General features: G+C 34.3%; 1 protein-coding gene and 1 non-coding gene across 3 annotated transcripts in view; one reads left to right on the top strand and one right to left on the bottom strand.

Moving 5' to 3' along the window:
* FUT9 (fucosyltransferase 9) overlaps positions 1–17,566 on the bottom strand; it is a 162,721-nt gene that overhangs the window by 34,629 nt on the left and 110,526 nt on the right. The window lies entirely within an intron of this gene.
* On the top strand, positions 470–598 carry LOC126007934 (small nucleolar RNA SNORA51). The gene has a single exon (XR_007495403.1). It is a non-coding gene; the product is annotated as a small nucleolar RNA SNORA51 (small nucleolar RNA).

Below are 17,566 nucleotides of genomic sequence, written 5' to 3'. Positions count from 1 at the left end.
TATTATCTGAGTGAAATGACTCAGGTAAGGGGATAGATATAGAATGATCTCACTCATTTGTAATATGTTAATAAATAATATCCAAAGACATGATAGAAGTTAGGTCTTGAGTACTGGTCCAAGTAAGAAAGCTTGCCACAAATAGTGAAAGATATGCAGTTTTGGCAGAGAAAAGATCACTATGACAATAATAGCTGGAAATGATTACTCTGGACAAGAAATGGGTGCGGAAAGTAGATAAAGTGCTGTGTGTTTTACCTGTCAGTAACGACATTGCAAACCAGTGTTTAAAAAAGAAAAGGGGAGCCGGAGTAGTGACATTAGCCTAGGAGGGACCACGGTTAGATCCTCTGGCGCATCCCATATGGTCAACCTAGTCAGGAACGATTTCTGAGCGCATAGTCAGGAGTAAGCCCTGGGTGTCACTGGGTGTGGCCCCAAAACAAAACAAAACAAAACAAGAAAAATAGGCCAATTCTTACCATAGGCTGTGTTCTTTATACTGACTGTATAGAAAGGGGAGGTACAATAAATGCACCCCATATACACCTCAACCCAGGCCCTTTGCCTGGTCTGTATTGTAAATTGGGGGACAAAAAAAAAACAAGACAAACGATGAGTAAGAGAGAGAGAGAGAGAGAGAGAGAGAGAGAGAGAGAGAGAGAGAGAGAGAGAGAGAGAGAGAGAAGCAATGAGGCTTCCCTAGAGCAATAGAGCAGGCATAAGGGAGGGTTGGAAGTAAACTAGGGACTTTGGTGATGGGAAATTATTGGATAATGCATGACTAGAATTATATGATGTGTTAAAAAAAACCTCCTATATATCTTTAAATATATTTTATCTAACTTTCTATTAATGTGATAGTAGTGTAAGAATAAAGGGAATTAGGAGAAACACAAAGGAGTACTTTAAATTTTCCTACAGACTTGTAATTCTATGAGATTACACAAAATTTTATAATCTTGTTTTGGATTATACAACCCTGCCCATTGCCATGTTTATGTCTTCTATATATATTTAGTACATATTGCTTTAGGCAGTTGAATTAAGAAATTTTCAGAACTTTTGGTATTGCAATGTTCAAAATTAAAGATACCTAATTGTTAATAGACATTAGAGATTCTATTCAGTAGTTTCTAAAAGTAGTCTTTAAATTTATAGTTATATTTTGCTTTCACCAAAATATAATCACATTAGGACTTTGGGAATTTTTTAGTTGACATACAAAATCATTTAAAATAAAGCAAAATAATTACATAGTAAATATATATTTACTAAGCACTACATATGTTATTAATTCAAATATCATATTTTTTGGGGGGCCACACCCAGTGATACCCAGGGCTTACTCCTGGCTATGCTCTCAGAATTTGCTCCTGGCTGTGGGGACCATATGGGACACTGGGGATTGAATTGCTGTCAATCCTAGGTCAGCCGAGTGCAAGACAAAGACCTTATTGCTATGCCATCGCTCAGGCCCTCAAATAGCATATTTAAATAAAATCTATATCCAGTTGCTTTAAAGGGTTAGCAATTATTTATTGATCAAATATAAAATTTAGGCATAACTTAACTTTAACCTTCCTTATTTTGTAGATTGTTAGAAAACATTTATGTATATAAGAAAGAACTCAAAATGGCATATTAGAATTTTTAAGATATTTAATGCAGTGTTTAAAAAATATACTTTTAGGTCATGCAGTGGATATGGCAGTTCCCCTGCTCATGACTAATCCAGATTCAATTCCTAACATAGGGGCCCTGCTGGCATGAGTCCTAGGTGAGGAGCAAGAAGTAACCCTGAACACCAATGGGAGAGCCCAAAAAAACAAACAAACAAAAAAAATTAAATTTATTTTTAACAATGTACAGAATAAGCTTATACTGCTGTGCTAGCCCAAACTCATGTTATATTATATTTAACTCATTATAAAATGATTTCTTCAAATATTTGATCATTTAACTCATCACTTCTATTACATTCTGTAAAATAGAAATGTGAAAAATCTTGTTTTCATTTTTTAGTGTTTCTGAAGAAAATAAATCGTATGCATTTTCTGTTTTTTATTTTTAATTATATGTTTTAAGCTAAGAAGAATGCATTCTTGAACTACATTTTTATAAGCAAAATCATAATCTAAATATAACATGATAGTACCTAACTAAAATTTAGACTGATAAAATGTATCAAATAATGTACAGTTTGTAATTCCCATGTGGCCATAACTTCCAGAAAATTCAAATTCAGGGGTAAATACATGATAGAAAAACAAACACATTTTGGATGAGTGGATTTCATTATGAATTGTGGTTGACTTTGGTTTTTGCTCTGATTTTTTATCTTGTTCTATTTTGGCTACTTTCAAGTAGAGGTAACTCCTTACCTTGATTACTACAGACTATTAGCAAACTCTTTAGTTGTCTTTTTTTTTTTTTTTCATTTTTAAGGCCACACTTAGCGACCCTCAGGTGTTACTCCTGGCTTTGTATTCAGAAATCGCTCCTTGCTTGGAGGACCATATAGGATGCCTGAGGATCTACCAGTGGTCCTCAAACTATGGCCCACGAGCCACATATTGTATTTGTATCTGTTTTGTTTCTTCATTGCAAAATAAGATATATGCAGTGTGCATAAGAATTCGTTCATAAGTTCTGTTTTTACTATAGTCAGACCCTCCAATGGTCTGAGGGACAGTGAACTGGCCCCTGTTTAAAAAGTTTGAGGACCCCTGAACCAGTCCGTCCTAGGTTAGTGTGTGCAAGGCAAATGCCCAACTGCTTGTGCCACTTCTCTGGCCTTGAGTTGTCTTCTTAAATAAAATTTTTCTGTCATTTAGTAATTATTCAAGGTAAATGTAAGTAAAATATTTACAACTTTATAAATGAAAGTTATTTTATATTAGTTCATTTTGTTTGGGGATTCTATTTACCTCATGAATCTGTTTAGAGAATTTGCCTAGGCCCAGCCGGGGGCTCAGTCACATGAGATACCATACCCAGCTTGCACTACGAGATGGTCCCCAGAAAACTCTTTAACATACACAGGTCCTAAAAATTCTTAGCACATATATTAAATAATGAATGCATTAATATTATGCTAGTAGCTTAATTGATAAATAAATGTAAATTGACAGTATACACAAACATATGCACAAAAACTAAAAATAGTTTTGTAGGATAAATTTACAAGAATATAAAAGTTGTATAATAATATGTTCAAAACAGTTGATAATTGATTTCTCAATTCACTCAGAAGATTCTTTGTGCCTACCCACACCATAATATTTTTATTTCTCCCCCACTCTCCTTGGTATAATAAATGGAACTTAAATATGGCTGATCTGACACTTATCTATATTTAAGGAATTATAGAAAAATACTAATTTTTATACCTATAAGGTTTCCTCTGAGAAAAAAATATGACAAAGTGTTATCTTTAAACTACCTTAAGGTCTTAAGATTGTTTTTTTGGGGGGTTTGTTTCTTTGGTTTTGGTTTTTGGGCCAGGGCAGGTGATTTTCAGGTGTTACTTCTGGCTATGTGCTCAGAAATCGTTCCAGGGTTGGGGGACCATATGGATGTCAGAGGATTGAACCGAGGTCCATCCTAGGTTAGTGCATGCAAGGCAGATGCCCTACCACTTGTGCCACCGGTCTGGTCCCTAAACTATGTTAACTTTTAAATTGATTTTAAAAGTATGTAAAACAAGACTTGTCAGACTAAATTAAGCTGAGAAATAGAAAGACAGATTACTCTCACTAGAATGTTGTTTGTTTTTGGATAATGACCATTGTATCTCAGATCTCTTTAAAGGTCTTCACTCATTCAGGGTGAAATAGTAACTTGCTAATTGAAAATATAAACTGTCTGCTTTCTGAAATCCCTTTTCTATCTCTATCATAAACCTCATGTTTTCAGTTTATTTATTGTTTTTATTTGTAAATATTAAAATAATTATTATTAAATATACATAATACCATTTATATATGCAATATAATTAAAAACATATTCATTTTAAATGCACTTATTTTGCTAACAATGATCAGCCATCAATCTAAATTTTTAGTAGAAATTACTCGATTCTTAATTTTCCTAAAAAGGAAGCTTTGATTTCTGGACTTCGTTATCAAACTATATGTTACATTGACCTGATTTAGAGACAAATGTGAGTAATGGCTATATGGAATAAATCATTCAAAAGGCTAACCTCACTTGCCACAATATTTGCGTCACATAGAAATAGTAGTGTTTTATTTTACCCTGTAAGTTGAAACTTAAAATATTTTATTGAATATACTAATTTAATATATACATTATGCTTCTTGGAAATCTATTTTTGCAAAACAGAAGAGACATACAAGGTCAGAGAGTCCTGAAATGCTATTTTTGCCTAATAATGATTCACTATTAATCCTGAATTTCCAATTTTAGTTTCCTTGATTGTCTATAAGTCAGAATTATCTGAGTTGTTTATTTTAAAAAATATATGTTTTTTCTTGAGTAAAAGTCAATGATTTTTAAAAACTCAGTAATATTACGTTGGAAGATGGTGAATTTATATTTCAGTACTCCACCTTGTTTTCACTCTCCATAAAAACTAGCTTATATGTGAAAAGCTTTGTATAAGAATATAAGTAGTTTGACCCCCCCCCCCAAAAAAAATTAAGGGCCTGAAGCGGTGGCGCAGCAGTAGAGCATTTGCCTTGCACAAGGCTGACCTAGGATATGCCTAGGCTCTATCCCCCGGCGTTCCATATGGTCTCCCAAGCCAGGAGCGATTTCTGAGTTCATGGCCAGGAGCGACCCCTGAGCATCACCGGGTGTGGCCAGCCCCCCCCCCCAAATCATAGACTTTGTAACAGTTCTATCCTCTACACAATGTGAAAATATATTTTCATTTTTTAAAGTCATCTTGTTCCTGAAGCCTGAGGAAAATCGTACAAAAATGTGTCTGCTTTCTCTGCTATTAAATATCTGATTATAGAGATTGGATCAAGATGATGAAAATGAAATCTTTCAGTGAGCATTTCTGTGCATTGCACCAATACAAAGAATACATAGAAACAAAAGTAAATGCAGCATCCCATGTGTGATCTCACTGAGAAAATAATATTAGTGGCAATTACAGATATCATCTCACATAAATTAAAATCTTTGCTAAGGAGAATTTCCTCTGGGTAGCATGAGGGAAGAAGCAGAGTCTGAAAGAAAAAATTAGTAACAGCAGTCTATTACTGGATATAAAACACCAACTTATGGTTTCTAAATATTATACATAAAGATTTTTATCAACTTTAGATTTATGGACTGGAGCGATAGCACGATGGGTAGGGCTTTTGCCTTGCACGTGGCTGTCCAAGGATTGATCCCAGCATCCCATTTAGTCTCCCCAAGCCTGCCAGGAATGATTTCTAAGATCAGAGCCAGGAGGAGTAAGCCCTGAATGCTGCTGCATGTTGCCCACAAACCAAAAAGAAATAAAAACAACTTTACATTTATACTGGCATTCACTGACAGTGAAAACCATGCTCAGGTTTTTTTTTTTTGTTTTTTTTTTTTTTTTGGGTTTTTGGGCCACACCCGGTAACGCTCAGGGGTTACTCCTGGCTATGTGCTCAGAAGTTGCTCCTGGTTTGGGGGACCATATGGGACACCGGGGGATCGAACTGCGGTCCGTCCAAGGCTAGTGCAGGCAAGGCAGGCACCTTACCTTCAGCGCCACCGCCCAGCCCCCATGCTCAGGTTTTGTTGACCAGTGAAAACTATACCAAGGTATTGTTAAATTCAACACAATGAACAGAGCTACTCCTGGAAACAACCATTCCTGGGATGAGACTTACAGAATACAGTTGTAGTCTCAGCTCTACGATGGCAGTGTGGAATTTGGGACCTCACCTTACACAAATTCACAGCTGTGGAACTTAACAGAACGATGTAGCCGCACCATACAGAATTAAAGGAAGATTCCCAACATGGGTGTAAAAGACTGAATATCCAACCTAAAGAGGACCCAAAGTACAAAAGGTCTAGAGAGGTTCAGAATGTGCCTTCATGTATTGTGTTAGAAAGAAACTGGGCAGTGGAGGTTTACTTTTTAAACCTTGTGTAGATATTCCCTGAATATAGTAAGGAGTGACCACTTATGAAATGGAAAGCTTCAATTTCACATGTCACAGCAGGGAGCACACATACCAAAGTTGCACCTAAACCCCATAAGTGAGTCAGAGCAGCAAACTCCTAACCGGAAGTGGAAAATACAAAACTCTTTATCTCTATAGCTGTTAAGATCATCATACTGAATAGCTATCATTGGGGCTACAAAAATTTGTCTCCGGACACTGCACAAGATTGTACTATGCTGTCAAATCAGTTGTCAGGCATAAACAATGTGATCCTAGGGCCAAAATCCAGATCAACTGGTTATGGTACTATGTCAGCCACAGGGCACTGGATTCCACAATTCCCCTATTATAATCTAGATATACACAAGTCAAAATCACGGGCATTATTTTAAAGGACTTTATGATTTATTTAATTAATTTACTTATTTTTATATTAGGGCTACACCAAGAGGTACACAGGGCTTATTTTTGGTTCTGAACTTAAAGATCACTCCTGGCTGTACTCAGGATTTAAAGCTGTGCCAGGGATTTAATCTGGGTCAGTGGCATAGAAACCAAACTCACTATGTACCATACAATCCCTAAGGTCCCACAGGCACCATTTTATCTGACAAACTTCTAATAAATCTCATTAGACATTTATAGTATATATTGCATATGAGAGTAATAAACAGCTATAATAAAAGATGAAAATTGCACAATATTGATATATGGAAGGAATTGGAAGATATCATGTTCTGTAAAATAGGTCAGTGGGAGAAGGAAGGACAAATACCATATGACCTTACTCATTTGTAATATATAGAAAATCAAAATAGGTTAATAATAGACTTCATAGTTGATCCTTTGGAGGGCTTCACTTAACTCATTGAATAAGCAGTTTTACCAAAAACAAAAAAAATACTCATATTTTTATTAGACTACTCGTATTCCTTTCAAACTAAGCATAATTTGGGGAAACAACTAAAGGAAAAAGCACACCTTGCTTTCTAATTTGTTTTTACTAACCACATAGTAAATGAGATTGTGGGAAGTGACTCCTTTTCATAGTGAAGTATTATTTTCATAGTGAAGTCCCAGTTCTTACAAAATATAAATGAAATATCTTTTTTTATTATAATATAGAATGTCAGAATTATGACTACCAATATTTAAAGAATTGGAGCACACTACCCTTAACATAAAATAATGGTCAGACAATGGTTCAGGTTTTAAATATTCTTTCCCTCACTTCCTATTAAATATAGGTTGGTTTGTTGCTGGATAAAAAAGAAATAGAAGCAAAGCATCTCTTGTCCCCAAAGGGACATGATTAATTACATCGAGTCCTAGGTAGAAAGAACAGCATTAAGAAATTCAAGTAGCTAAGAATTTGAAAAGAAACATAGTTATTTCTTACATAAAGCAAGTACTATTGTCAGGGTTTTTTTCCTTATTATACAAGTTTGAGGACTCAACTCTTTACGGCACCTCAGAATTGTTTGGAAAATAGCTGAAAGTATCCTATAAAGCTTTAAAATAAATTTTCTTAATAAATACTATACTTAATAAAAGCAAAGGAATTTTAATATGCCATAATCTAATATTATTCTGAAATACTTTCTCTGTTATTGTCTTGAAAGCATCACCTAGCAAAACTACTTGGAGTATATTCACTGAATCAGTGAAGTACCATTCTAGATTCAGGAGTGTTTGTGCTAGTTATAAACAAATTTCCAGTGTAAAATTTACTGTGGACAATAGAGCTTTAAAACTTAACCCAGAGATGGAGCTGGAGTGATAGCACAGTGGTAGGTTGTTTGCCTTGCTTGTGGCAGTCCTGGGATAGATCCCCAGCATAGCATATGGTCCCCCAAGCCTGCCAGAAGAGTTTTCTGAGTCTACAGCCAAGAGTAACACCTGAGCATTGCCAGGTGTGACCCCCCAAAAAGTTAACTCAGAAAAATAGTGAAAACAGGTTACAATATTCACTGAATACAGAATACAGGTTCTTTCCTTGCATGCAGCTGACCAAGGTTCAATCTTCAATACCCCCAAGTCTACCAAGAGTGATCCCTGAGTGCAGAGATGGGAGTAAGTACTAAGCACCAATGTCAGATGTGGCCCCAAATACAAAATATTAAATAAGGGACTGGAGAGTTAGTACATAAGTTAAGTTACTTGTTTTGCAAGCAGCTGACCCAGTTTCAACCCCTAGCACTCTAACTGTTCCAGGATCCCACCAGGGTAGATTTTTGTATGCAGAGCCAGAAATAACCCCTGGAATACTGGGTATGATGCAATTGTATTTCAAAACAAGATGAGTAGACTTCTTTAAAAGTTTAGCTTAAAATCTTAAAAACATACATCTTTTATGTTATTTGTATTGTTCTATCATAAACTCATTGGATAGATTTTTCACTGGTTTATTTTGTTGTATGTTTCTTTTTGTTTAGGCCAGTGATACTCAGATTTTGTTAGACATTGTACTCAAGAATCCCTGCTAGTGTTCTCTAAAGTCTATATGGGATAGATATGAGATTAAATCCAGGTCGAACACATTCAAAGCAAGTGCCCTACTAACTGTATTAATTTCTACCCCATCAGTGGTTGTTATTTTATATAAGAAAAGACAAATTAGACTAAATATATTAAAGTAGAGAAAGGTAAAAAACTCATTAAAATGCTTCTTAATTACATACAGAAAAATAGCTATTTAACTTTTGTTAATATAGTCTTTTATTGATCTTTTAAGAACTACCATCATGTTCTATATTTCCAATTTAAAAGATGCCTCAAGAGTTAAAATGGAGTGTACACACCTAATTTAATTTGGACACATTTAATTAAAGTTTGGGTTTTATAAACTGTGCAGTTGAACAATTTTGGTTCTAAGAAATCTTGGAACAAGTAAAATTTTAATAAAGTCCTAGGTTGCCTGTGGTCTCTGAATTTTCTCATTTGTGCTAATGAGATAGATGCAGTTGTGCCTTTTGGTTTTGTATTATAAATAATTTTAATTTTCTTCTGCTTCTAGTTAAAAAAGAAAGTCTTGATTTTTCTATATGAGTCACAGTCATTGGTATCAATATAATAAAGCAACTAGTCAAGGCAGTCAAAATAATATACAATATAGAATGAACATTTATGATACTATAATATAGAAACTTTTAAAGTATTTTTATTGTTTATATATGATAAATATTTTTGTTGATCTCCTGAATTATCTCACATTAATTTGTTTAAATTATTTTAAAAGTGTGCAAATGCATCTTCAAAAAATATAGTAATGTTTTCTTTAATATTTTCATCTCAAAAGTAGTTCTTATTTTCTATATAAATGTGTAAGAAGGTGAGAAAATAAAAATGCAAATCTATTGATTAAAAAATTCATGTTAGCTAAACTTAGGAAATAAATAAGTCTCAAGACACTAAAATTTAACCCCTGGCACCTCATGAGTCAGCTGGTCATATCAGACATATTCCTGGAAATGCTATTCCCCATATATAACTGCAATTTGTGACCCTAGTTTGGATGAATATGAAGGCCCACAGCTGAGTTCAAGCACTGAACCATCATTGTGGGTTAGCAGAATATTGCTGGTAGTGGGCACTTAACTCCCTGACCACTGTTTGGGCCCATTCCCACAAAAGATATTCACACAGATAATAGCATTCCTTTACATTTTTCCTCTACTTGGCTTTTTTTTTTACTATTAAACATTATTTATGCAATGTGATAACAATAACAATGAATGTGTGATTTTAATCATAATTTTGTGAGCGGAAGGAAGGAAGGAAGGAAGGAAGGAAGGAAGGAAGGAAGGAAGGAAGGAAGGAAGGAAGGAAGGAAGGAAGGAAGGAAGGAAGGAAGGAGGAATGGGAAGGAATGATGAGGGAGATTTTAATTTACATTCCATAATCTAAATTATGATTATGGAATGGCAAATTTTAATAATGCATAACTTTTACCTAATTTCTCTAGTATAATTTCAGAGGTATATTTCAGTGAAAGAAACTCTAGATTCATTAAATTTTTTAACACTATAAGAGCAGTTATTAGCATAAGACCAACAACCACAAGGAAGAGTTGAAGAGGTAATAATGAGGGGAAATAAAACCATTTTTGTATTCTTAATTCATATGAAAGATAATGGTTTAATGATAAACCATATATACATTTGTATGTATCCATTTTCTATGTATTCTTTTGTAACTATGAAGTCTTTATTATGGCTTTCTCTTTCTTCAGAGACTATTTGTTAACTGAAGACATTTCATAATTCTGAATTTTTGGCATTTCATCTGAAATGTGTCAGATACAAATATTTTGAAAGAAAAGGATCATTTAAAAAAGCAAGTATTAACAATATTTTTAGTTTAAAAAAGATTCTATCAATTGAATGTTTTTATTTCAATGTGACAAGCCTAATCTTTCACTGATGAAACTAATATTCTCACCTGAGAAAGAGCACTTGTATTATTTAGCAAGCAGTACTTTTTTATATTAAAACACATGTTCTGCATCACAAAAGAAGCACAATGTTTGAGTAAATGTTTTATACTTATTGTTTGGTAACAGTTCTAAGAACTGCCAGCATTCCTGCTCACCAATAAAATAAAATTAAAAATCCCATTTTAAAATTTCATTACTGACCATGTCTATCGACTAACAGTATATAATTATAGTTCTAAAGACCCTCAGTAATAAGTATATGATTTTATTCAAACAAGATCCAATTGTTTATTTATAACTCAAATTTTAGAACATTAAAAGTATAATCTTAAAATATTTCTTCTGGGCCCGGAGAGATACCACAGCGGTGTTTGCCTTGCAAGCAGCTGATCCAGGACCAAAAGGTGGTTGGTTCGAATCCTGGTGTCTCATATGGTCCCCCGTGCCTGCCAGGAGCTATTTCTGAGCAAACAGCCAGGAGTAACCCCTGAACACCGCCGGGTGTGACCCAAAAACAAAAGAAAAACAAATAAACAAAAAATATTTCTTCTACATAATTTATTTTGTTGTTGTGTTTTTGGGTTATACCTGATTACTTAGGATTTACTTCTGATTCTGTGCTCAGAGTAATTTCTGGTGGTGTCAAAGTTTAAAACCAAGATAGGATACAAGCAAATATATATCCACTTCACTCTCTCCAGTTGTAGATCATATTTAACATTCTTCTATATGAGGAAGATTGGTCTCTTATGAATAAAAGCCAAACTGTATAAGAGAATTTTAATTATTAAGCATAAAATATCTAAGGAAACTATTATGGAAAAAAGTATGTAAGTCCAAAATTAAAAAACCATTTGATGTGGGTTTTTTAATTCATTTTATTTATTTATTTATTTATTTATTTATTTATTTATTTATTTATTTATTTATTTTTGGTTTTTGGGCCACACCCGGTGATGCTCAGGGGTTACTGCTGGCTATGCGCTCAGTAGTAGCTCCTGGCTTGGGGACCATATGGGACGCCAGGGAATCGAACCGTGGTTCATCCTAGTCTAGCGCTGGCAAGGCAGACACCTTACTTCTAGCACCAGCATGCCCGCCCCAATTTTTTATTTATTTTTAATAGTATTTTTATTTAACTCCAATGATTACAAACATGTTTGTGGTTGGGTTTCAGTTATCAAAAAGAACACCACCCCATTCACCAGTGCAACCTTCCCACCACCAATGCCCCAATCTCCCTCCTCCCCCGCCCTTTGCCTGTATTAGAGACAGGCATTCAATTTCTCTCACTCATTACCATTGTAAAGATAGTTGTTAGTGTAGTTATTTATCTAACTAAATTTACCACTTTTTGTGGTAAGCTTCAGATTGTGGGCCAGTCCATTCAGCCCTAATTTATTTTGACTTGGTATTATTAACATGCATTTTTTTCTTAAATCCTTTTCTTTAAATTCTTAAATTTCTTAAATACTTAAATCCTTTTTTCCTTAAATCTCACAGATAAGTGAGACTATTCTGTGTGTATCTCTCCCTCTGACTTATTTCACTCAACGTAATAGTCTCCATTGTCATCCACGTATAGGTAAATTTCATTACTTCATCTTTCCTAATAGCTGCATAGTATTCCAATGTGTACATGTACCACAGTTTCTTTGGCCACTCATTTGTTGTTGAGCATCTGGGTTGTTTCCAAATTCTGACTATTGTTAATAGCACTGCAATGAATATTGCTGTGCAGAAGGCATTTTTGTATTGTGTTTTTGTTTCCCTAGGGTATATCCCTAGGAGTGATATAGCTGAATCATATGAGAGCTCAATTTCAAGTGTTTTGAGGAATATCCATATTGTTTTCCATAAAGGCTGAAAAAGACAGCATTTTCACCCACCAACAGTGAATGAGAGTTCCTTTCTCTCCATAATCCTGCCAGTACTGATTGTTACTGTTCTTTGTGATGTGTGTCAGTCTCTGTGGCAGGAGATGGTACCTCATAGGTGTTTTGATTTGCATCTCCCAGATCACTGATGTGGAGATGATTGAAAAAATGTGGCCTTTTTTCTTGTGCCTTTTGGGCAAATACCTATTTAACCTCTCAGATAAGGAGTTTAGAGAAGAAATATGGAGGATCCTCATAGAAATCAAAAAAAGGCATGCATTTTATGTTTTATTTTATATTTTATGTTTTAAAATGCATTATGTTGAGTAGTATTTTATATAAGAAACTCAGAAAAATCTTTAAACACATTTTTAGAATTTTTAGAACGTTGAACACTTCTTTTTCATAATCTATGACAAAAGTAACTTATAAAAATGTATGTTTCCTAAGTAGTACTGACCATTAGATAGTTCTCAAATTGGAATACAAAGATAATAATAATAATAAAAACAAAAAACACTAAACTAAAAAAATACTATAAAACAGTCCCAAAAGTGGCACATACACCATTAGGGGATGAAATAAAACAAAAAGAGAAAACATAAAACAATACTTGAGAAAATGGTCAAAATTTCCAAAATTAATTATAAGAATCAAAGCACAATCCTAGAAATATTTAGAATACCTGAAAGTATCCCTATACATTTACTTTAAAATACTTTAAGTTAGTGGGTGGGAAAAAATGCTTTAAGTAACAGAAGAATCTAGAAAGAAAGTAAAACAAGTATGGTACTTGCTCTACATGCCACCACCAACCCTCACTCTACCCAAGCATTCCATATGGTCTCCTGATCCATGTCAGGAGTAACCTCTGAGCACTGCTAAGTATAGACCCTAAACAAATATAAATGAATAAAATATATAAATTACAAACTGTAGTTTTAAAAAGAAGCTACCAGAGATTACAAGTCCCTTGCTTATATAAGTCAACAATAAACAATAATTTAGAGCACTTTTTATTTATTTATTTATTTATTTATTTATTTATTTATTTATTTATTTATTTATTGGTTTTTGGGCCACACCCCGCAGTGCTCAGGGGTTACTCCTGGCTGTCTGCTCAGAAATAGCTCCTGGCAGGCACGGGGAACCATATGGGACACCGGGATTCGAACCAACCACCTTTGGTCCTGGATCGGCTGCTTGCAAGGCAAACGCCGCTGTGCTATCTCTCCGGGCCCTAGAGCACTTTTTAAATTAGGTATCATGCATGAAGAAAGTGCAGTAAAATATTTCATATTTTAAGGAAAAAAACACTAATGAGCTAGAAAGATAGTATAGCAGGTAATGTGTTTTTTGTATATAGCTGACCAGGGTTCAATGTCAGGCACCACATCTGGTCCTCTAGATCCTGCCAAGAGTAAATCCCAAGTTCAGAGACAGTAGCAAACTCAGAGCACTACTGGCTAGTCAAACAAAAACAACTTCACATCATACTAGAATTCTACCTCCTGAGAAATATTGATAAATTTTAAAGTCACTGGTTTTTTTCCTCATCATCCTCAGTCTTATAGTGAATGCATAGAAAGGTCATGCTTCTTTAACAAAAAATGTGCAGGCTTTTTTAAATCGGTGATTCTCTTGGAGTTTACTTTTTCTAAAAAATGATTTATGTATTCTTTCTTGTCTAATGTTTCTAGAGCCCTTATCATAGCAGTAATTTTAAATCATGTCTGATAATTTCAAAATGAGTGTCTGGATTCCATTTCTCATATTTGTTTTTTCTTCACAATGATTTTGTTGTCTGCAGCAAATCAAAAGGAACAGAATTTAGTATGAGATCCATGATAACCTGGCATGGAGTTGGGCTATATTTAATGATGTTCATGTAGCAGTCTATGTGACAGAAACTCCACCTTCTGCTAGTGTCCTTGTTTTAACCCAACAGTTGTTTTCATGCTCCATTTTCTCTTAGAATTCCCTTAGAACTATCTTTTTTTAAGCTGAAGCCTGCTTGCTGCTATTTTTTTTTCACTATATTCCACTGTGCTTTTACCGTAGGCATGAAGTTTTTATAATGTTGGCATGGTTACTAAATGTAGGTGGTGGGAAATGGTTTTTAATCTTAAAATCAAATCTCAGTGTTTTTTAAATGGGTCCATGTCCCTGGGTTTATGCCCTTAGCTCAATATTTTACAAGCCTTTCTTGATTTTTTTGTTTAGGTCTCAGTTCACATTTTTATTTTTTATTTTATTTTTTAAATCTTTGATTATTTAAGCACCATATTTGTAGTTGGATTTCAGTCATATAAAGAACACCCCCCTTCACCAGTGCAACATTGCAACATTCCTACCACCAATGCCCCCAACTCTCTCTTCCCCCATCCCCATCCTGTATTCAGGACAGAAGTTCTATTTCTCTTGCTCACTACCATTGTCATGATAGTTGTTAAGTGTAGTTATTTATCTAACTAAACTCACTACTCTTTGCAGTGATCTTCATATCTTGAGCAGTTCCTTCCAGCCCTCAGCTCTATTGTTTCTAGGCTTTATTATAATACTGTCATTTATTTTCTTAAAACCCTTTGATGAGTGAGACTACTCTGTATCTATCTCTCTCCCTCTGACTTATTTCATTCAGTATAATAGTTTCCATGTGCGTTCATATATAGGAAAATTTCATACTTCATCTCTCTTGATGGCTCCATAATATTCCATTGTGTATTTGTACCTCAGATTCTTTAGCTTTTCATATTGAAGGGCATCTTGGTTGTTTCCATTTTTGCATTATGTTTTTGTGTTCTTAGGGTATATATTCCTAGGAGTGGTATAGTTGGATTATATGGCAACTCAATTTCCAGTTTTTTGAAGAATCTCCACATTGTTTTCCATAAGAGCTGGACTAGATAGCATTCCCACCAGCAGCGAATGCGAGTTCCTTTCTCCTCACATCCTTGCCAGTACTGATTGTTCTTGTTCTTTGTGTTGTTTGTAGTATCTATGGTGTAAGATGTTGTTGTTTTGATTTGTATCTCCCCGATGATTAGCGATGTGGAACATTTTTCATATGCCATTTTGTCAGCTGTATTTTTTCTTTGAAAAACTGTGTTCATTTCTTCTCCCCATTTTTTGATGGGGTTAGCTATTTTTTCTTGTTCAGTTCTGTCAGTACCTTGTATTTCTTATTTGATGGGTATTGAGTAAATAGTTTCTCCCATTTTTGGGGTGGCTTTTGTATCATACTCACTATTTCCTTTAAAGTGCAGAAGCTTCTCCCATCTATGTATTTCCGCTTCCAATTTGCAATTATTTTTAAACTGTAAAAGGAGCTTAAAAGCTATATTTGTAGGTGGGGGAGGGGCAGAAAAAAAGCTATATTTGTTACACTTATTTAATATCAACTTGATGAAGAAAATTATGCATATATTTTGGATAGTCTATATTCATTCCAAATAAAAATTACAATATATTTATAATACCTTAGATAAGTGGGGCATTTTAATGTTGTTTCATCTAAATTTCTGAAGTTTTTACACAAGAGTTTGCTAGAGCTTTAAGGGACAAAGCTCAGCTTTTTGCTGACCTAAGCACATGGGAATAAAAGCATTTTATATTAACTCTTTGAGCATTACTTTGAATGTATATTTAGCAACATTTTATAAAAATTGTTCTCCATTTCTAATTCTATTAACTAAAGGGATAATAGTTTAAATTATACTTTTCAGTATCATTATATGCAAAGTCACACAGTATATCATAAGGTAAAAGCATGTACACAGTGACCAAGGGTGCTGTGACTGGAAGTAGTTCTGATATATTCCATCTTAAAAGATAGTGACTAGAGAAAAGAAAGCATGCTTCAGATACTCTAAGAAAGTATAATTCAGATTTTTTTATCTCCTTCCACTGAATCATTTATTCAAGAAATACTCAGTGGGCAATTTTAAGAAATCTTGAATGAGTTCTTCAAATACAATAACTGATAAATTCCAGGACTACCAGTGTTTTGATCCAGTGAGAGTAATAGGGAGAAAAATAAGCACAAAGAATCCAATGTAAGGAGAGTCAGGAAAATTGAGAGAAGGCTTTCAAAGATCAAATGTTTCCCAGAATCCTGGGTGAAAACTATCATTTGTGAGTTTCTACTTCAAAGTTGGGATATGGACTTAATTCATAAAAACGGGTGTTACTCTGGTGATGGGAATTCCCCTGATTCAATGTTAATATGTACCTAAAATATTACTGTGAAATATATGTAAGTCACTTGGTCAATATAAAAATTATAATAAAAAAATTAAAGACATTACTGTAAGAAGGCCCAGAGACTATAATAGAGTTAAGGGCTAGGAGGGTCAGAAAGACCGGCTCACAATTTGAAGCTCACCACAAAAAGTGGTGAACACTGTTAGGGAAATAAATACACTATCAACTAGCATGGCAATGTTAAAGAATGAGAGAGGTAGAATGCCTTTTGCAATATAGGCGGGGCGGGAGAAGTGGGGGAAAATTGGTGGTGGGAATGTTACACTGGTGAAGGGGGGCGGTATTCTGTTTATGACTGAAACCCAACTATGAACATGCTTGTAATCATGGTGTTTAAATAAAGATTTATATAAAAAATGGGTGTTATTCAAAGACTAATACTTAAAATCAAGACAGAGGAGAGGAATAAAAGGCCAACATCCAAGGCAAGAATCCTGAGCAGGAGGAGATTTAAACAATAACAACAAAACAACTTTTCAGAGATTAAAACTGATATTTCTTCATAAATAACAATAAGTATCATGTAGTAAATCTCTAGTTTTTCAATAGGTATGACATAAAGTGGATCTGTGAATAAGTGCCCTGAAATCCTTTTGTGAGCCCTTCTCAATGTCACATTTTTAATTCCATGCTTTTAGTCCTTCATTGTTTTCTACTTCAAATGATGGATCTTAGATATTCTTTTATGATAAGAGGGAGGCTGTGGTGAATAAAAATAGTTTCAAAGCTCACAGTTAGGTTTCAATTACATAACTGGAAAAATACTAAGGATAACTTATTCCTTGTGAAGTCAGCTGTCAGGAATGTGTGCATGGCCTGTATATGATAAAGTGGTGTTGGCAATGAATCAGGAAGCTATAAAATATTAT

Source organism: Suncus etruscus, chromosome 4, assembly GCF_024139225.1.
Source record: "Suncus etruscus isolate mSunEtr1 chromosome 4, mSunEtr1.pri.cur, whole genome shotgun sequence".
NCBI lineage: Eukaryota > Metazoa > Chordata > Mammalia > Eulipotyphla > Soricidae > Suncus > Suncus etruscus.
This window is presented reverse-complemented; position numbering and strand designations above follow the sequence as displayed.